We start from the raw sequence: 21,933 nt of genomic DNA, 5'->3' as shown, positions 1-21,933 counted from the left end.
ACATAGTTATGGGAGGCATGTGATGAGATATACATGCACTGTTAGTCTAAGACCCAGGATTCTTGAAAGGCTTGAGGTGGGGGAAGTTGTACGTGAATGCAGTAGTGAAGATACATGCGTCCTTGTCTGTGAGGAGCATACTTCCAATGGATGAGCTAAGAGAGCTGTGGTTGGGGGATGAGAAGATTGAAAGGCAGAAGGGGGTTGTGGGGGGAAAAGATTTTTTTTTCAGGATTTGGTTCCCATCAAATATAGGTTCCAACTGTTTGATGGTACTCCACAGGTTTCCTATGCGGAATGGTAGATGACACATCAAGGTGAGAGAACAGTTCCCCTTTCCCCTGAACCGAAGCTCCTTCTCCCAGAATATTTGGGTACCACATTCTATGATGAAGTCTACTTCTTTGGACAAATGCCCTTTTTTGGTGAAGGCAGTTTTAAATGGTGTGTATCCCAGACATTCTACTCTGATTACACAAGTAACTGATAAATCAGAGACACCTGTGACTTATAAGCCCTAAATATTTGAGCAATAATGCTATTATGAAATGAAAACACCATAACAGAAAAGTCCAGTAAAATATGCTTTTATGTATTGACTATGGAATAAGAACACAAATTAATTAGCAAAGAATTTGCACATGAAAATTATCTTAGGTTTTCCTTGCACACAATTGTAGCTGTTCTACTTAAACACAAGCTAGTAGTTTTGTTTACAGCATTTGAATTTAGGCTTCTCAGTATACCTGGATGTCTGTTATAGTTCAATGAATCTTGTAATTCAGAAAAAGTGTTTATTTCTGCCTTTATCTACTTTAAAATATTCCCAGAACTTTTCAGGAGGATTCCTTAAATCTTTAAGCAGTTGTGTTTCAACATTGCAGTAATCTTCACTAGTAATAACCTTTTATAGGTTATTCTGTTTGCAAAACTGTAGGAGGAAAGCTATTTGTTTACTATCAACTGCAGTACTTGGCTTCCCTTCATTTTCATCAATGGGGCTATAATGAAGTGTTGATGGCTTTCCTAAAGAGACAATTATTGCATATCAGGGTTAGATTGATGTGTTTTATAGTCTTTTTACATAGTTCTGGGTTTCTAGTTTGTGCACTGTTTAGTTTTAGAAATTCTTAAAACCCCACTGAAAATGGTTACTTTTTCTTTTTTTTTTTTTCCAAGTTCCATTTAATAAGGTGTTTCATAGTGTGCAAACTGTTTGCAAGTCATACCGAAGGAATTACTGAAGAACAACTCACACACAGGTAATGAATACATAATACAGATTAATAAAGTACAAGTAACAGTTACAGTATTATATCAGAATGACTTTAAGACGACAAATGTAATATTTCAGCTGGATGAAACCTCCAGTATGGTAAAAAAGGATTAAGGCTGAGATTAAGCAAAGAAATGAAACATGCATTTAAAAGCATTATTATACTTGCTAGTAAAAGGATTATTCATATGCTTATATTAAGCACGTGCTTACTATTTTGCTGAATCAATATATATATTAAGTCTGAGTCTGTTAGTCATTAAGGACAATGTAAGCTTCCCTCCTACCCCCGCCACTGACGGTATTCAGCAAGGAATTTCTATGTTTTCTGTCAAAGGGTATTATTCAGTTGCATTTATCAGGGTAAGCAAGGCAGTTCTTTGTATTAATGTATCTTACTGTAAAACATGTAGTCTAAGCGTTTCCACATGGTATGCACTTGGTGCCTGTGTGTTTATAATCCACATTTTTATTTTATATTTATTTATATATCCAGATCAAGTAGATGACGTAGATGGGGATTTCTTCAGACAACTAAGAGAAGCTTCCAAATCACAGGCTCTGGTTCTCATGGGAGACTGATCACCTGGACATTCGTTGGGAGACCAATACAGCACCACACAGACAGTCCAGGAAGTTTTTGGAGAATGTTGGGGATAACTTCCTGGTACAAGTGCTGAAGGAACCAAATAGGGGCCATGTGCAGCTTGATCTGCTGCTCACAAGCAGAGAAGAACAAGTAGGAGAAACAGAAGCGGATGGCAACTTGGGCTGCAGCAACCATGAGATGGTAGATTTCAGGATCCCAACAAATGGAAGAAAGGTGAGCAGTAAAATACAGACCTTTGATTTCATAAGAGCAGACTGATGGGCAGGATCCCCTGGGAAGCTAAAATGAAAGAGAAAGGAGTCCAGGAGAACTGTCAGTATTTTAAAGAGGCCTTATTGAAGGAATAGGAACAGACCATCACAATGCACAATAAGAAAAGCAAATATGGTAGGCAACCAGCTTGGCTTAACAGAAAAATCTTTGGTGAGATCAAACTCAAGAAGGATGCATATAAGAAGTGGAAACTAAGACAAATCATGAAGGAGGAGTATAAATATACTGCTGGAGAATCTATTGGAGTAATCAGGAAGGTGAAAGCACAATTGGACTTGCAGCTAGCAAAGAATGAGAAGGGTAACAAGAAGGGTTTCTACAGGCACGTTAACAATAAGTGTGATCGGGAAGGAGGGGGGCCATTACCAGAGGAGGGAGGTAACGTGGTGATAGATGATGGTAGAAAAGCTGAAGTACTCAATGTTCTTTTTGCCTCTTTCTTCCCGGACAAGTTCAGCTCCCAAACTACTGCACTAGGCAACGCAGTATGGGAAGCAGGTGGGCAGCCCTCCGTAGGGAAAGAACAGGTTAAGAGCTACTTAGAACACAGATATATACAAATCCATTGGTCTGGATTTAATGCATGCAAGGGTATTGAGAGAATTGGAAAATATCATTGAAGAGCCTTAGACCATGATCTTTGAAAACTTGTGGAGATCAGGAGAAGTCCTGGATGATGGGAAAAAAAAAACAAAACAGAGCACCCATCTTTTAAAAAGTAAAGAATCTGGGGAACTATAGACTGGTCAGCCTTACCTTAGTCCCTGGAAAAATTGTGGAGGGGATCCTCAAGGAATCCATTCTGAAGCACTTGGAAGAAGGGGCGTGACCAAGTGTAATCAACATGGATTCACCAAGGGCAAGTCATGCCTGACCAATCTCATTAGCTTCTATGATGAGGTAACTGGCTCAGTGGACATGGGGAAGTCCACAAATATCTTGACTTTACCAAAGCTTCTGATACAGTCTCCCACAATATTCTTGTCCGTAAGTTAAGGAAGTATGGATTGGAAAAAAAAATGGACTGCAAGGTGGATAGACAGTTGGCTAGAAGGTCAGGACCAATGGGTAGTGATCAACGGCTCAATTTCAGGTTGGCAGTTGATTTCAAGTGGAGCGCCTTAAGGATCAATTCTGGGCCCATTATTGTTCAACATCTTTATTAATGACCTGGATGAGGGGATGAATTGTACCCTCAACAAATTTGCAAATCACACTAAGTTATGGGGACAGGTAGATACATTGGACTGTAGGGATAGAGTCCAGAGTGACCTAGATAAACTGGAGGATTGGGCCAAAAGAAATCTGATGAGGTTCAACATGGACAAGTACAGAGTCCTGTCCTTGGGATGGAAGAATTCCAAGCACTGTTATAGGCTGGGGACCAACTGGTTAAGTAGCAGTGCAGCAGAAAAGGACCTGGGGATTGCAGAAGATTAGAAGCTGGATATGAATCATCAGTGTGCCCTTGTAGCCAAGAAGGCTAATGGCATATTGGGGTGCATTAGGAGGAGCATTTCCAGCAGATCTACAGAAGTTATTATTCCCCTCTATTCTGCACTAGTGAGGCCACATCTGGAGTATTGCATCCAGTTCTGGGACCCCCCAGAAAGGATGTGGATGCATTGGAGCGAGTCCAGTGGAGAGCAACAAAAATGATTAGGGAGCTGGATCACATGACCTATGAGTCAAGTATCGGAGGGGTAGCTGTGTTAGTCTGGATCTGTAACAGCAACCAAGGGTCCTGTGGCACCTTATAGACTAACAGAAAAGTTTTGAGCATGAGCTTTCATGAGCACAGACTCACTTCATCAGATGCTGGTCTTGGAAATCTGCAGGGCCAGGTATAAATAAGCCAGAGCAAGGGTGGGGATAACAAGGTTAGCTCAGTCAGCAAGGGTGAGGCTTACTACCAGCAGTTGATCTGGAGGTGTGCACACCAAGGGAAGGGAAACTGCTTCTGTATTTAGCCAGCCATTCCAGTCTTTGTTTAAGACTCCCAGGCCACACAGTAGCAGACTTAAAAGAAGCTATCCTACAGCAAAGAAATTTCAGGTCCAGACTCCAAAGAAATTTCTGAGCTACAATTCATCTGCAAATTCGACGCCCTCGGCTCTGGCTTAAACAAATACTGCGAATGGCTGGCTAAATACAGAAGCAGCTTCCTCTCCCTTCCAGATCAACTGCTGGTAGTAAGCCTCACCCTTGCTGACTGAGCTAACCTTGTTATCCCCACCCTTGCTCTGGCTTATTTATACCTGGCCCTGCAGATTTCCAAGACCAGCATCTGATGAAGTGAGTCTGTGCTCATGAAAGCTCATGCTCAAAACTTTTCTGTTAGTCTACAAGGTGCACAGGACCATTTGTTGCTATGACCTATCAGGAGAGCCTGCAGGATCTGGGCTTATTTACTTTGCAGAAGAGAACAGTGAGTGGATTTGATAGCATCCTTCAACTTCCTGAAAAGGAGCTCTGAAGAGGATGGTGACAGGCTTTTCTCATTAGTGATGGATGGCAGAACAAGAGCAATGGTCTCAAGTCAGAGGGGATGGAGGAGGTTGGATATTAGGAAAAACTATTTCAACAGAATGGGGAAGTACTGGGATGTGTTACCTAGAGAGGTGGTGGAGTCTCCATCCTTAGAAATTTTTAAGTCCCGTCTTGACAAAGTCCTGGCCAGGATGATTCAGTTAGGGCTGATCCTACTTTAGGTACGGGGCAGGACTCGATGACCTCCTGAGGTCCCTCCCAGCCATAGGAATCTACGAACACATGCCGTATGCAGTTCATTGGACCGGGGGCGGGGGGAGGGCGGTAGCAAATAATTTTTAATCCCTAGCAATATTAGCATAATGGCAAGAGTTCAAATAAAAGTGTTTAAAAAAAAAAAAGCCAGATTACACAGAAGACTCACTGAGACAGACCATTTCTTCGTAAAGACTGAAACTAGCTTGCTATTCATTCCTGCCTCACCATCTTCCAATCTGATGTCCTCATAATCTTCAAAGTTTTCCAACTTTCTAGAGTCTTGGTTGAAGCAAGCTCTAGACAAGACCTGTCTGAATATCTCTTAGGGTAATCAGACCTGGAATCACCCTATTTTCAAATATCAAAAGAAAAAGCAGTCAAGTAGCACTTTAAAGACTAGCAAAGTAGTTTATTAGGTGAGCTTTCGTGGGACAGACCCACTTCTTCAGACCATAGCCAGACTCAATATTTAAAACGCAGTTCTCTGTGTCTTAAATATTGAGTCTGTTCTGGTCTGGCTATGGTCTGAAGAAGTGGGTCTGTCCCACGAAAGCTCACCTAATAAACTATTTTGCTAGTCTTTTAAAGTGCTACTTGACTGCTTTTTCTTTTGATATTGTATAGACTAGCACGGCTTACTCTCTGTTACTATTTTCAAATAGTTACTAACTTTACACTTATGCACACCTTCCAAAAACAAAAATTTTCCATTCCCACAGTTTTAAGTACCTCACAAGCAGATCTGTAAGCTTCTTAAATAGATCCCTGAATGCTGTGGTAGTGTCACTGCACAGCTTTCAGCACTAACTAAAAATGCCACTATATACTGATGTATTCAATCACTAAGGACAACATACATTTGAACATTTACAGAAACAGCTGTTTCAGAACACGTTTTCTGTTTATTTTTATATATGCTCACATGTGGACACACTAATTATAGAGTAAGAGTGGTGACAAAGGTTTATACCAAAATAAAATCAATACAAAATAATTACTCAAGAATAGTTATTTCAGGAAGTTACCAAGTGCACATAGGCCTTGAAATATTTTGATTTAAATATTTTGCCTTTGGTCTCCATCAAAAATATTTTTATATAAAAGTTAAATATTGAAGTATTCTTTAGTTATTTGAAGCCATACCATGCAGTGTGTTTAGAAATCGTTAAGAATCTTTCCAAGTGCCTTTCTGGATTCCCTGGTGCCTATGGCGTTAAGTCAAAAGTAGATTTGATTTATAACTTCAGATATGGCAGGTACAGTACTTGTTGTGCTGAATGAAAAATATATGCCATCTCCTTAAAAGAAATTTAGAAGTGAGTCTGTTACAGAAGTTTAAAAAATGGCCTCCCTAGTAGTCACATTACATTGTCATGAACTTCTGAAATATTACAGTTTCTATGAATAAAAGGACTAGGGCTACATCTTCACTAGCAATTTCTTTCAAGAGACATTTTGAAAGACGGGGGCTCTTTCAAAAGAATCCATGGAACATCTACACATAAAAGCATTCTTTCTAAAGTAAATCGAAAGAATGTGGTGTTCCTTTAGAAAAATCACTCTTCTTTTTCCATTTCAAGAAGAGCGGCCCCTTTTGAAAGCTTCTTTCGAAAGAAAACGTGCAGATGCTCCACAAGGCCCTTCTTCAGTCCTGGCCCATGTTTTTGAAAGAGCAGGGGCTCTGTGGACACTCTTTCGAAAGAGCAGGTCATTCTTTTGATCTGCTTTTTTGTGTGTAGATGAACTCTTGAAAAAAGTTCTCTCAGAAGAGCTTTGTTCGAAAAAATCTCTGTAGTGTAGACATAGCTTAGGTGTGTGAGAACTGTCAGGATGCATACCAATGTAGAAATTACAATTGATGTAAACTAATATTTAAGAGTGGTATGACACTGGCAGGCCAGGTCATGCCAGAATGTATTCAGGTCAATTCCTTTGTGTAATAGTGTAGATCAAAGTGATTGTTAAATACTTGAAGTATTTTGGGAGTTTAAACACTATAAAAACTAATGAGACATTTCATGCAGTTTTCTCCTATGGTTTTCCTGTTATGATGCGACAGCAAATATTTACACTGGAAATATCTCATCAACAAAGGGAGTAGCAGACATCAAAGAAGCCTTGTGGCTTGCTAATGAAGGAGTATAATCAGAAAAAGTACCAATTTTATAGCAGATGGCCATGCGTATGATGGTCAGACTCACAGTGCTTCCTCACTTTCAGTCAAAGGAGAAGAATGGATTCAAAACAACATCCTCTATCTCTGGACTTTTACATGGAAAGGTACCAGATGAAAAGCAGAAAAGTAGCTGAGTTAGTCCATATCTTCAAAAACAACAAGAAGTCCTGTGGCACCTCATAGACTAACATTTTGGAGCATAAGCTTTCATGGGCAAAAATCTGGGTTTGTGGGCAAAGACATCAAGTACATCTGATGAAGCGGATCTTTGCCCAAGAAAGCTTATGCTGCAAAATATCAGTCTATAGCTACGCCTACACATGAAGCCTACATCGAAGTAGCTTATTTCGATGTAGCGACATCGAAATAGGCTATTTCGATGAATAACGTCTACACGTCCTCCAGGGCTGGCAACGTCGACGTTCAACATCAACGTTGCGCAGCACCACATCGAAATAGGCACTGCAAGGGAACGTCTACACGCCACAGTAGCACACATCGAAATAAGGGTGCCAGGCACAGCTGCAGACAGGGTCACAGGGCGGACTCAACAGCAAGCCGCTCCCTTAAAGGGCCCCTCCCAGACACAGTTGCACTAAACACCGCAAGATCCACAGAGCTGACAACTGGTTGCAGACCCTGTGCATGCAGCACGGATCCCCAGCTGCAGCAGCAGCAGCCAGAAGCCCTGGGCTAAGGGCTGCTGCACACGGTGACCATAGAGCCCCGCAGGGGCTGGAGAGAGAGCGTCTCTCAACCCCTCAGCTGATGGCCACCATGGCGGACCCCGCTATTTCGATGGTGCGGGATGCGGATGGTCTACATGTGCCCTACTTTGACGTTCAACTTCGAAGTAGGGCGCTATTCCCATCCCCTCATGGGGTTAGCAGCTTCGACGTCTCGGCGCCTAACGTTGATGTTAACATCGAAATAGTGCCCAACACGTGTAGCCGTGACGGGCGCTATTTTGAAGTTAGTGCCGCTATTTTGAAGTAGCATGCACGTGTAGACACGGCTTATAAGATGAAAAGAAGAGATCAACACAGAGTCTGCACACGCTGAAAATTGTTTTGGGAAAGTAGCCATTTACTACATCACTGCCAGCATTTGGAATTCTAAACTGCGATTCACCTGTAAAAATATTTTACCTGATTTAACCTTGAAATGATTTTCCTTTTCTTAGTTAATAAACCTTTAGTTAGTTCACTATAAAATTTGCTGCCAGCAGTCTTTTCAGGAATGAAAAGATTAATGTCCTTACAATAGATCAGCATATTGAAGGATCCTTATACTCTCATCAGAGAATAAAAGCCATCAGAAAGCACTATAATCAACCTGACCCTCCAGAAAGAGTCAAGGTTTGACTTCATTTTGGACCACTGCTTTCACATACTGATTAACAATCTCATTACTGCTCACACTCACCAAAATTCTAAAGCACTCTATTTGCTAAGAAATTAAGCAGTTCTCTAAGTAGCGAAAAATCCTGAATGGCTCATATGAATGTTCCCCCCCCCCCCACAAAGAGGAACATTATACTATTCTAGAGCCGTTCTCCACTCAGAGCATGCAACGTCTGAAGTACAAATTAAAATGAAAACACTTTTTTTTTGTACTTTTCCCTACTCTTTATTTTTTTGTTTTCCCCCTCTGAACTACAAGCTTCTCCAGAAGTGGGTCTTTTTGGGTTTACATAGCATCTCTCACTGTGTTTCTAACAACCCCCATGAACAGGGGCTCAAAAGTAAGCAAATCAATACAAGGTACAGCATCAGTATTTATATGTCTGGTTCCCCCCAATTCTCTCTCAACTTGATACTTTTTACCTGCTTTTCAAAAAGTTAAATTAAAAAGTAGGGAATATTGTTACATATAACACCTGAAAGAGAGACCCATGGCCATAAATTTGGTGGGAATACCTCCTGGGAGCTAGTCTCTCTCATCCCCTAGATAAATACAAGAGCACACACTTTATTCAAGGAGCAAGGGGTTGGCACTCCTGACACTAGCTATACAGTAAACCCTTGATTTATCAGACTAATTGGGAGAGGGGTATCCGTTAAAGCTGAAAGTCCATTAAATCAAGGGTTTACTACCTGCCACAGCCAGGCTCCCCCAGCCTCCCCAACATCCAAATGCCCAGGACTCAAAGGAGGAGCCGCTAGAGCCAAGGATGCCAACCCCACTGTGGCGGGAAGAGCCGCTACCACCTCTGGAGCTACCATGTGCTCCTCTCACCAGGGTGTATGCAAGTGCCTTCTGCCCATTAATGTGTCCCACCCCGGTAGGAAGAACACATTGCAGCTCCAGGGGCAGTCCAAGCCTCCATGGAAGGTTCAGCCATGGCAGACCAGTGAGTCCCTTACTTTTTAGCGGGGGGAGGCGAAATGGGAGCTTTTGGCTTTTACTGGGCCCAATTAAGCAGGCTTCCATAACAGAGGGCTGGCAAACCTCCATTATTCCCAAAGTCCACTAAATCAGGGTCCATAAAAAAAAAAAAAATGAGGGTTTACGGTACTGAGGCAGCAGATATTAGGCACAGTGAAATGGTCTCGCAGCAATTTGATTTGCAGGAATAGGACAACAAAGCATTTCAAAGGGTATTTTAAAACAAACTTTGTACAACATGCCACTGCATTACATAGCCTTAGACATCCAATTAGACATACAAGGCCAGGTTCTGATCTTAGTGACATCAGTGTGCATCTAGACGAACTCCACCGATGCCAGTGGAATTACTTCTGATGCACATCAGTGCAACTGAGATCAGCACATTGCCTGTTATTATGACCTCTTGTACTCTGTGGCATAGCCCCCTGATTTATGCATAAAATTACACATCTAACAAATTACTGAGGCAGAGGAGTTTGGCAGTTGAAGCAGTTCCTAACAGTTAACTTCAAAAGCTAGAATTTAATCAAGAAGCACAAGACTTAACCAAGGACATCCACATTTCCTTTAAGTCAGCCACAGGGTGAGGGAAAAGAACCAGAATTTATGAGTTCTTATTTGGAAACAATTTTATGTCTTGTGAGCCTAGGACAGTGGCATAGAGAGGGAAGTGGTTTTTGGAAGGTGGAATTGGAAAAATAAAGCAGACAGTTGTGATATGGGTTTGTACTTCCCAGGCAAGGCGGCAGCAGCAGCAGCAGCAGCAAAAGACTAGGAAGAAAAGGAAAATGCTGGCCCTTTTGAAACTACCCACTTGCTAAGCAGCAGAGAAATACCATACTAGCAGAGCCACTGGAAAACAAGGGAAAAGAAAATAGACAAAAACCTGTAGTGGTGAAATTAAAAAGTATAGAAATGTCAAGAAGTTCAACATGCATCAGACCAAGTGGTTCTTTGCCCACAAAAGCTTACGCTCCCAAAACATCTGTCAGTATGTCAGGGATTCCCAACCTATATGTCGAGACCCAAATATGGGTCGCCATTAGATTGTCAAAGGGACGCCAGCTAAGCAGCTGTGAGCCACACATGCCTCTTTAAGGAGCCATTTGCAGCTTCCGCCGCCGCCGCTGCCGCTAACTCCTCTGGCTCCCAGTCCCTGGTCTTCCACACTGAAACAGAATGCAATTTAATTGTTTTAACAGCCGGCAGGAGGGAGGCCAGCCACTAAACCAATTAAAGTGAGTCTGCTTTCAGCCTGGCAGGGCAGGGAACTGCCCATGCTGCAGATGGGGAAGGGAGAAGGAGGGCTGGGGGCAGCCATGCAGAGGCGGCAGCCTGGTGAAGAAGCAACGGGTAAGCAGCAACAATGCTCATGACGTAGGTGGGGGGCATTCTGGGGCTGTGAGGGTCTAAGTAGGGGGGGAGGGGAGAAGCAAATCGAGAGACTTATAAAAATATTTTTTCCAGGATGGAACCTCCCCCACACCCAGTTTTGAATTGCCTTGGGCCATAAACACTTAATTGTCAGAATGGGTCACCATTTCAAAAAGGTTGGGAACCACTGGTCTATACAGTCCCACAGAGCTTCATTGTTTTTGTGGATACAGACTAACATGGCTATCCCTCTGTAAACTAGTTCTTTATTTTCTGTGGCATTTATTTTACACAACAGACTAGAAATGTGTTACTTTATTTTGGTTTTGATGGGTTGGGGAAAGGTTTACAACCTGGATTAATTCCATATATGGTTTAGCAGAAAAGCTATGTAAATCCTGGGTCCCCCGCTCCACAGAAGTCAATAACTAATCATTTCATTCAGCAGATGAACATTAGTTCATTTTTGGAATATTAGTTTAACAAGGTTTCAAAATATAGAAAAAAAGTTCTGCTATAAATAACATGCTATTCTCTTTCAGGTAAGGTACTATATGCTTTTCTATAATTTGGTGAAATCGATAACCATCCACCTCTTAGAATTTAGACCTTCTACTGTTCAGAGTTACCATGTAGTACAGACCATATATCTCATTTGGATAATTCCTTTTAGCCCATCACATCTCGTTTACCTAAAATAATGAAAATAATTAAACCCATATGATGATTTTTAAGTTAATCCCTTGGCTCTGGCAATCAAAGTACATCCCATTTCTAATCACTGAAATAAGAAAGAAAGCTCAAAAACCACAAACGGAAAGTTCAGTTTTCAAAGTAATGCACTTAAACTGTACTAGTTCAAGGCAACATGTTAACTACATGATGCAAAGTAAGACTGATGCTTTTAAAAGCAAGAGTGTGCGAGACTTAGTATATGCTCTGTTCTCATCTAAAAACTCACCTGAATGGAAATTAAATTTAACCAATGTTATTTATACAATACTGTACTAGAATTAGAATTTAAAATTACAGGTGACCCTCTCTAATCCAGATCTCTCTCATCTTGCAAATTCCACATGATTTTAGTTAGCTGAATGACCACTTACAGGTGTGGTCAAGTTTCCCATGCTCCCATAAAGTTTGCTTAGACACAAGTTCTGGCTCTCTGTATCCTGTGCTGTTATTTAGTTCCAAATGAGCTTTAAATGTCTTCTCAAAGCCCAATAAGCAGTGAAAGCATTGAGAATGTTGCTATACAATATTGACCTCCTGTGGTTCAGCAAATTCTCTTGCCTGGCACTGGTCAGGTCCTGAGGGTGCTAGATTAGAGAGGTTCAACCTGTAGAATTAATCTACATTTCTAGTAGAATTGAAGACTGGACACAAAGATGAATGAAATTCTGCTTTCAAATGATTGTGTATTTATGTGAAATATGTTGTCATTAAAGTCAATCTATCATGCTCTGCAGAGTTTGGCTATTTTCTTCATTCTGCAGGTGGTACTAGCAGTTACAGAACTTTACATTTTCACGATGAAACCTTGACTGTTAGACTCCTGGATCATGACAGGATGCAACAGAAGCAAATTAGCAACTCTCCAGCTATTCTGTTGCTCAAAGCTAAAATGTCAATTTCTGTTATTCTGGAATGACAGATTGCATTAGAAATCAGTCTCGGTGTCTCCTACCACTAATTGTAAATCCATTCATTTTTTTCAGAATCAAGGTGTGTGATGAGTTTGCACAAGTTCTCTTTACACTATTCATATCACTTCCATTTTAATGACTGAAACGACGGAGACAGCGGTTTACATTTTACAGTGATGTTCCAATTAAAGCATCTTTAACCAAGTACAGATTTTAACCAAATGCTCTTTTGTTTAAAATTATAATAGGACCAAACTTTAGGCTAATTTTACTAATTATTTTAATGCTCTAAATTCCCACAACCTTTTGATTTTATTTCTTTTGAAAACAATGAATCCAATCCTGTCTTATACACGCCAGCTAATAGTGATAATTCTAACTGTGCATGCATGACAGAAAAGCAGACTAACAAAACAACATATTAGGTAATGAGCTTTCATGGGACAGACCCCATGACTTCTTCAGGTCTGGAGATAGTTCTATACTGGAAGTAGTGACTCATGGTTAGCGCTATCATCAATCCTACCTCTTCCAAAAAATCTCTCAATATCCAAAGAACAATAATTTTAAAAGTATGTACTTAACATACGTTTTATCCCATGATATGATATAAACTGCCTCTTGAAGTTTGGCATTACAATATCTATTTAACTAAAGGAAGAACAGACTACTTTGAAGGTAATTACAACTGACAGTAGTAACGTTAACCCATCAAGTAAAATTGAGACACCTGCAAATGGAAAGAACATTCCCTAAAGGAATAAACATTGACGTCGTGATCTCCTGAAATTTTTTTTGACTCAATTTACTTTTTATTTCATTTCACTCTGCTGCTAACCAGAAAGAAAATGATTTTTAAGGAACATGTAAAATGTACTTAAACATGTTTTACAAACGACAGCAAAATCAGTCCATTTTTCATAATTTTATGCTCAACTAGAAGTTCACCTAAATCCCAAAATCACATGCTATTACACAACACTGCTGCTTGTTTTAATCAGCCTTACACTATGGACACTAATCAAGATTCCTAAAATATCTTCTACTGTTCACCTGAGTGTATTTCCTCATGATTTCAAATAGTATTCTTTCCCTCCTAAGCACACTCTCTTCAGTTACATTTATAAATGAGGTATGGAATACTTCCAACATCAAGTGTGCAATGACTTTGGAACTGTTACATAAAACTTTTGATTGCCTGTTTCCAACTTACCCACATATAATCTAGACCACAAAATATGCCTTTTTTAAAAGCAACAAGACACTTTGCTAAGTCTTTCTGTAATTTTAGAAAGATCAAAATGGGGGTGGAGGCACTTAGCTACAAGATTGCAACAGAAGCAGTGTACACTTTAGGATACCCACAAAATAATCAAAGTGCACAAGAGCAAATTACAACTAGCAGATTACTATGGGGGAATCTGGCACCACTCAGAATTAACACACCCCGTTCTCACCCCATAGTAAACAGATTCTTCTGGAGAGGCTCTACAGTTATGCCTTTTGCTCAGTAAGAGAGGCTGCAGTGCTAGCACAGAGGCAACTGTTTCATCAGCCATAGTAGTCAACAGCCAATAGGGAGAAAGCAGAGACAGAGTTCCTCACACCACTTTGTCTACAGAGCCAGTGATGGGGCACAGGACACAGGGAAGAGGAGGAGACAGAACACAAGACTGATGGTGGGAGATCACAGATTGGAGTTCCAGTGTGTCCCTACACACCCACTTTGTCAGCCCCCTCCCCAGCCTCCATGTGTTCCTGTACCACCACACAGCCCTGCCTTCTATCCCCATATGCTCCTGCTTCCCCAGTCAGTCACTCCTTGCTCCCAGAGCAGGGGCTGAATATGAGCGGGAGCTTAGGACCAAGTGCAGACAGAGGTGGCTGAGAGAATGTACAGGGACACATGAGGACAGGTGGGTTGCAAACACACGTGGGGACAGAGCAAGGAGTGACTGGGGACACATGGCCTTGGGGAGGAGACATGGCTAAGTGTATGTGTATGGATCCACTGAGAGAATGGGTTGGGTGCTGCACAGGAATGCAACACCACATGGGGATATGGCACGGGTGCAGGAATAGATCAGTACATAGCAGTGAGTGGCTCAGTCAGGAAGCAGACACACACAGGGCAGTGGGGTGATGAGACTGCAGGGACACATGAGGACAGGGCAGTGTGCCTTACTAAATGGGAGAGGATAGGATGCATGCCAGAAGCTCCCAGTTCCTTACCAATCCCTCCTCCCTGCCAAGAAAACAATCCCTTAGTTCTCCTACCTAACAATCTTATGGGTTCACCCTGACGCTTCTTCACAGGAATTACTTATATCTCCCCCGGATATTGCCCGAGTTTCCCAAGCGTTTAAAACACTTCTAAGGAGTGCAGGAAATGTTTGTATATTGTTGTTTAATTATATTTCCACATTAATTTACTTATAGATAAATGTAATTGTCAGAAAACATTTCCTGAATCTTATGTTGTATGCATTGTTACAGACCTAATTATTGATCGGTATTGTGAAATAATCAAAATAATCAGAAGTGGAATGATTATACTTTGTTATTGTAACAAGTAAATGAACAATTCTGAAACATCGTAAGCCAAATTTTTAGTTTTTGGCACAGGATCTTTAAATTTTTTTTAGTCCAGGATTCCCTCATGAGTAGCAGATACACCCAGCTAATAACATTCATATCCTAAGACCAAGGAAGATTTGGTTTGAGGAAAAGAGCACGGTTTACATGAAAATCCAGCAACTAGGTGTATTACCACTCACTCCTTCTGTTGAAGGAGAAGGAAGGAACAAGCCCCTGGGTCCACAGATGAACTGAGTGAGTTTATTACTGTATGGTTTTCCTTGTATTTCATGGCGGAGATTTTTTATTTGATCAGTTTGCGTAAGATCCTAGGGGGCAGTGTGCTGTGACAAAAACAGAGTACCGATCAGAAAGCAGGGCTTCCCTAATGAAGGAGCTTATCAAGGTTCCTAGAAAGAACACAGGAAGGCTGAAGAATCATGCCATCACCAAAAAAAGAAGAATGTACGTCTCTACAATTTGGAACTCCCTATTAAGGAGGGCAGACAAGCCCATCACCAGAGATGATCTGAAGAACCCAAGGGTGTGTTTGCTGGGGCTCAAATGTGTGATGTGGACATGTGGCTTAAAAGCATCCTAATGGAAGCAGGGAACAACCTATTACAACCTACTGATTGTCCTTTACGTGGCAACAAAAATCACACAGCTATATTCTCGCTGGAACATATCAAGGGATGACTTCTAAGAAAAGAGATGCTCAGGTCATCTTCAGTAGGATTCTGCTTTTCCTTAGATGAGCATGAAGACAAGACATTACGATTGTTAATATATGGCTCAGGCAGTGATGTTATAAGGAGGGTTTGGGGAAGGTTCACTAATGGCAGCCACACAAGGACAGATAACAGATTCAGAAAAGAAACAGACTTCTGGGATGAAGATTGGCACAGCTCAGTAAAAAGGTCTTTCTAGGAGATGCCCAAATAATTCCCACACCTGATTTTAACATTGAGAGGGGAGAAAACGAAGTAAGAAAGGATACAACAATGGAGCAAGGAAAATAGTGGGTAGGAGAATAGACATTAAGAGGAAGGATAGTTCTAATACCAGCCAGGCAATGCTGGCAATAGAATGACTGCACCCAACTGGCTAATGAACGTGGGAAAAGCCAAGCAAAAGTTAAGATGTGTATGTCCAGGTAACAAAATCTACTAGTGAAGGAATTACAAACAAATATTATAGGCTAAGTGGAACATGGCAATATAGTAGTAAGGATGGGGGTATTTCTATGGATATGTTCAGAAAAGACAAAGGTGGTAGAGAAGCATTGCATGTTAGGGATGAGATAGACTGATGTTATGGAATGGTTAATACAGCCTGCACCAAAATCTCTTCAGGGAAGAAAGTTACTAGATGTTCCCCTGACATATTGCTTCAAGCATCTGATCTGGATGCAAATAAAGAGTTCTAACAATCCTAATGAAATGATTCCTACTGGGAACTGTGTGATGTTTTTTAACTTCCTAGACAGAAGAAGGGGAAAGGAGTCCAGGAGAACTGGCGCTATTTTAAAGAAGCCTTACTGAAGACACGGGAACAAACAATTCTGATGCACAGTAAGAAAAACAAATATGGCAGACAACCAGCTCAGCTTACCAGGGAAATCCTTGGTGACTGTAAACTCAAAAAAGGAAGCAAATGAGAAGTGGAAACTTGGACAGCTGACTAAATAGGAGTATAAATATATTGCCTGAGAATGCATTGGCGTAGTGAGGAAGGACAAAGAACAATTTGAATTGCAGCTAGCAGAGAATGTGAAGAGTAACAAGAAAGGTTTCTACAGGCATGTTAACAACTAGAGGGTTATCAGGGAGAGTGTAGGGCCCTTGCTGGATGGGGGAGGTAATCTAGTGACAGATATACGAAAAGCTGACACACTCAATACTTTTTGGCCTCTGTCACCATAGAGAAGATCAGCCATTATCCCTTTGAAAAGTCATGGAGATTGGGAGAGATCCTGGATGACTGGAAAAAGGCAAATATAGCACCCATCTTTTAAAAAAGGAGAGAAAGACAATCCAGAGAACTATTGACTGGCCTTTCCTCACTCCCTGGAAAAGTCATGGAGGGAATCCTCAAGGAATCCATTCTGAAAGTACTTGGAAGAGGAGAAAAGTGATCAAGAGTAGTCAATATGGATTCACCAAGGGCAAGTCATGCCTCAATCTGGTTAGCTTCTACGATGAGGTAACTGGCTCAGCGGACATGGGGAAGTCAATGGATGTGATATACCTTTACTCTAGGAAAGCCTTTGATACATTCTTCCACGATATCCATGCCTGTAAGTTAAGTATTGTTTGGATAAATGGACTGTAAGGTGGACAGAAAACTGGGAAAATGGTCGGGCCCAATGGGTAGTGATAAATGGTTCAAGGTCTTTTTGGCAGTCAGTTTCAAGTGGAGTGGCCCAAGGATCAGTTCTAGGACCAGTATTCTTCAACATCTTTATTAATGACCTGGACGAGGGAATGGATTGCACCTCAGCAAATTTGCAGATGACACTATGGTACGGGGAAAGGTAGATACTTCGGAGGGTATGGTCCACAGTGACCTAGATATATTAGAGGATTGGGCCAAAAGAAAAGATGAGGTTCATCAAGTGCAGAGTGTTGCATTTGAGATGGAAGAATCCCAAGAATTGTTGCAGGCTGGGGCTGACTCGCTCTGTAGCAGTGCGGCAGAAAAAGACCTGGGGATTACAGTGGATGAGAGGCTGGATACGAGTCAACAGCATATCCTTGTAACCAAGATGGCTGATGGCACACAGTGTGTATTAGGAGGAGCACTTCCAGCAGTTCGAGAAGTTACTATTCCCCCTTTTTTCAGCACTGGTGAGGCCACATCTGGAGTACTGTGTCCAGTTCTTGGCTGCCCCAGTATAGAAAGAATGTGGATACACTGGAGAGGGTCCAGTGGAGGACAACGAAATTGATTAGTGAGCTGGAGGAAAGGATTTGGGCTTATTTGGTTTGCAGAAGAGATGGGGGATGGGCAACTTGATAAGCAGCCTTCAGCTTCATGGGGTGAGGGGGCGGGTTAAAGGTGAGCTGATAAGTTTATGAAAGGGGCGGTGTGATGGGACTGCTACTGCAATTGCCAGTGTGCCAAATGCCCTTGTAGCAAAAATCCTCAAAACAGCTAGAGGTAAGACATTAGATGGAAGGGCTCTTAAATTCTTTCCCAGGTATCTGTCTGTTCTCTCCCACATGCTGAAGCTCTAAATTGAGGCGGGAAATAAGATGTTGGAAGCTCACCAGGGTTATCCCTGGCAGGCTGCTGCCACTATATTTATCTGTGCCTCTGCAGGTACAGATGCTTGTAGCTCTCATTAGCCATAGATTGCCATTGTGAAGTGGTATGGTGATTGGGAGTACACTGGTTCTTGAAGGTGCCAGTGGCCAGGAATAGTAATCCGCAGCCAATGGGAACTGCAAGGGCCCCTACTTGTGGTGTTGCAGGTAAGTACAACAGCAGCAGCAACCCACCAGGGCTAGCCGTGGTGTACCATATCCAGCCCATGGGCCCATAATTAACTGCCACTGTTCTAACTGATCTCCTGAGACTAACTGAAAAGATGCTAGGGGTTTTCACCTTTTTTGCAGCATGAGGTCATTTGCAGGTTTAAACTAAATTGTTTAAATTCTAATAAAAAGGTAATAAACTATTTAAAACTTTCTAATTAGTCTATAAACCATGACTGGGGGACTTTAGTAGCTGAGTCAGGTGTTAGGAATCTTTTCAGAAGTGGATGAAGCTCTGTGGCCTGAAAAAATGCAGGAGATGAAACTAGACAACTGTGATGGTCCTTTCTGACCCTGAAGTCTACGACAAAGTGGAAATCAGCTCCTCTAGCAATGAGCATGTTACTCAGGCAGAAACAAACATTAAGACACATCTCTCAACAACTGAGCCAATCAGTTGTGTGGTAGTCTGCCCTTAAAACAGCAAGATCTATTGCATATTTGCTGCATCTCGAAGCTTCTACATATAGGTCACTACCTATAAAGCACTTCAGGCTCTTGAGTGCCCTGCCTAGATTTATCTGGTCTTATATCTGGACTATGAATTGTACAAGGAAAACAATTTATTGATGTCACTAAGGCTTTTGCCCTGACAACTTCTTAAGCCTAATAAAAATACTACCAGGTATATGGTGATATTTTGAACCACATGAACATATGGCTATTTGCACAAAATATATTTTTCTTCAGTATTTTTCTCTTTTGTTGTGTTTTACAAGCATGAGAGTCATAACGAAACCAAAACCCTTTCTGGCATGTAAAAATAGGAAGTGGGGTAAATTATTTCTAGCTACAGTCAGGTGCATCCCAATCACAGCGGTTCAGCAGGTTTGTTTTGGCAGTTGATGCCCTTTGCTGGCTTGCCATTTATAAGTGCTCCCATCAGACTGTCAGCCATTTGAGAAGCACAGTTCTACATTGCACGGAGACGCACTAGCTGTTCAGAAAAAGTAGCACAGCTAATATTTTCCTTCAGAAGAGACAAATGTAATTTAGCTTAGTTTTTTTTCCTTCATTTTTATACTTAAGCTCCCATAACTGTGTAAAAAAAAAAAAAAAAAAAAAAACACCAAACACCACACACACACGAATCTCATGTTGTGACTTGCATTGAAAAAGTTTTTCTAGAAAGTTGTAATTTTCAGAAAAAAACCACACATTTTTAATGAGTCACACACACACACACACACACACACACAGTGTTCCCCCCACCCCCACCACTGGGATACCTGAGGCTGGGGCTGCAGAGGTGCAAGTACTCAGTAACAAATATGGTTGTTTGTAAACTACTCACTGGTCATCCCTTTCTCGAGCATGTAGATTTCTAATGGCATGATGAAATTTTGGCAACATATTAAAATATCTCCCCAGTACTATAATAATTGGCCTTACATTTTCACGTGTGTGCGCCATAAATGAAGCAGAAAGAGTCCCACAAACATGAAATAATAATAGCATTTACTAACCTTCAATTATGGCAAAGCTGCAGCAAATGTTCTTTAAAATATATAAAAGTATAATACATACTTTTTAAATTAGGGGGTTATCTTCCATTACTGTAACTACACTGGCTCACATTAGACATCATGAAATGTTTTGGTTAATATGAACCTTTGTTTTAATATATTTAAGGAAACAGTGCAGATAACACAAAACAGCTATTACTTTTGCAGAGACTTCATCCACAAGATCACCAGGTGTTAAATGGATCTCATTCATACATTATATCTGTCACAGTTATATCAGGAACTCAGAAAGTACACAAGCACATCAGCCTGTGCTGGAAACCCTCATGACTACCCATGCAAACTAACATGATTTTTAAACAATTTTCAAAGGCTGGGGTCTCTAAAAGAGACAAAAGGCTTTGGGTGTATTCATGGGTCCACTGCAATCATGTTACCTTTTTAACCAACTCATTTATGGTGTACTCCAGTGCCATACAAAGAATGGGCCAGGAATCGAAAACTCAGGTCCCATGAGAACTGCTCTTTCGAAAAAAGGGCCCTGCAAACCATCTACACACATTTCCTTTTGAAAGGAAATTTCCAAAGGCAGCATTCTTCCTGAAAAGGGAGTGGAAGAGCGCTTTCGAAAGGAGCACTGCATTCCTTCAATTGACTTGTTTTCACCCAGTTTAGGTTTTTTGAGCTTCAATATTCAAGTTTCCTAACTTTCAAAACTTTCTAACATTTCCTTTAAGAGTTTCTTGATTTTCAAACTGCCTCTCTTAAAATTGAAACATTCCACCAATGTTCTTTTAACGCTGATGTCCATTTACCAACTTAACTGCTAACTTGTGTTTGCTTTGGATTGGTGTAACAGACTAGCGGTACATTCACGTAGCCCAATAGCCTGCCTTCGAAGAGACTATTATCAGATGCTTCAGAGAGCATGAACAGAAAAACGAAATTGAGTTACAAATCTCCTGTCCTCCCGTCTCAATTGCTGGTATGTTTAAAACTTGTTTAAGGAGACCCAAAGTATGGGATTACATTCCTGACCATCCTGGCACATAAAATGTAAGACTGAATTGCAATTCCAGGTACAGGTTGAACCTCTCTAACCTGGAATTCTCTCATCTGGCAAACTCCATAATTACATTACTTTAGTGAGCCAGCCAATCGCTTTTCATGGGTGTGGCCAAGCTTTCCATGGTCCCATAAAATTTGTTTACAGCCACCAGTCCTGGTTCTCAGTGTTCTGTGCTGTTATTTAGCTGTAATTCACCCCTCAATGTCAAGCAGTGGAAGCGTTGGTAATGTGCTAGAAAATATTGACCTCCCATGGCCTGGCAAACTTTCTCATCCAGCACTGGTCAGGTCCCAAAGTCCCTTAGATTTATATTCATTTGTTAAAATGTTGACAAAAAGGAAGGGGAGACAGAAGCAACACCTTCATTGTAAGTACAGCCCTATCAACTTCACACCCATGAAAAAACACATCACAGATGGTAAATATTTGCTTCCTACCTGGATATATTGTGTGCTTTATCCCATACTATACTGATTTCATAGGGGAGTACCAACATTTCCCAAGACAGGAATCCAGACCCAAAAGGCAATTGCACGGGGGTCACTAACTCTACCCTTGCTTACACACAGCCTTCAGATCTTGGCAGCTAGAAAGCAGTGGCTGCTGGCCAGGAGTCCACCTCTGATTACAGAGTGGCCACCAGCAGCTGCATGGAAGGGAAGTAGTAGAATGACATGCACAATTTCCAGGACTCCTACAATTGCAACATTAAATTTCAGATTTAAATAGCTGAAATTATGAATATAAAATCCTGTAGCCATCAAATGGACTGAAATGGACTGTGGTTT

At 41.2% G+C, this 21,933-nt stretch overlaps 1 protein-coding gene across 4 annotated transcripts in view; it reads right to left on the bottom strand.

Annotated features, from left to right (window-relative positions):
- The window catches only part of ASCC3 (activating signal cointegrator 1 complex subunit 3), a 501,864-nt gene that overhangs the window by 403,994 nt on the left and 75,937 nt on the right, over positions 1 to 21,933 (bottom strand). The window lies entirely within an intron of this gene.

The sequence above is a fragment of the Carettochelys insculpta genome, chromosome 3 (assembly GCF_033958435.1).
Source record: "Carettochelys insculpta isolate YL-2023 chromosome 3, ASM3395843v1, whole genome shotgun sequence".
NCBI classification, from domain to species: domain Eukaryota; kingdom Metazoa; phylum Chordata; order Testudines; family Carettochelyidae; genus Carettochelys; species Carettochelys insculpta.
The sequence above is the reverse complement of the archived record's forward strand: the minus strand, read 5'-3'. Positions and strand labels throughout refer to the sequence as shown.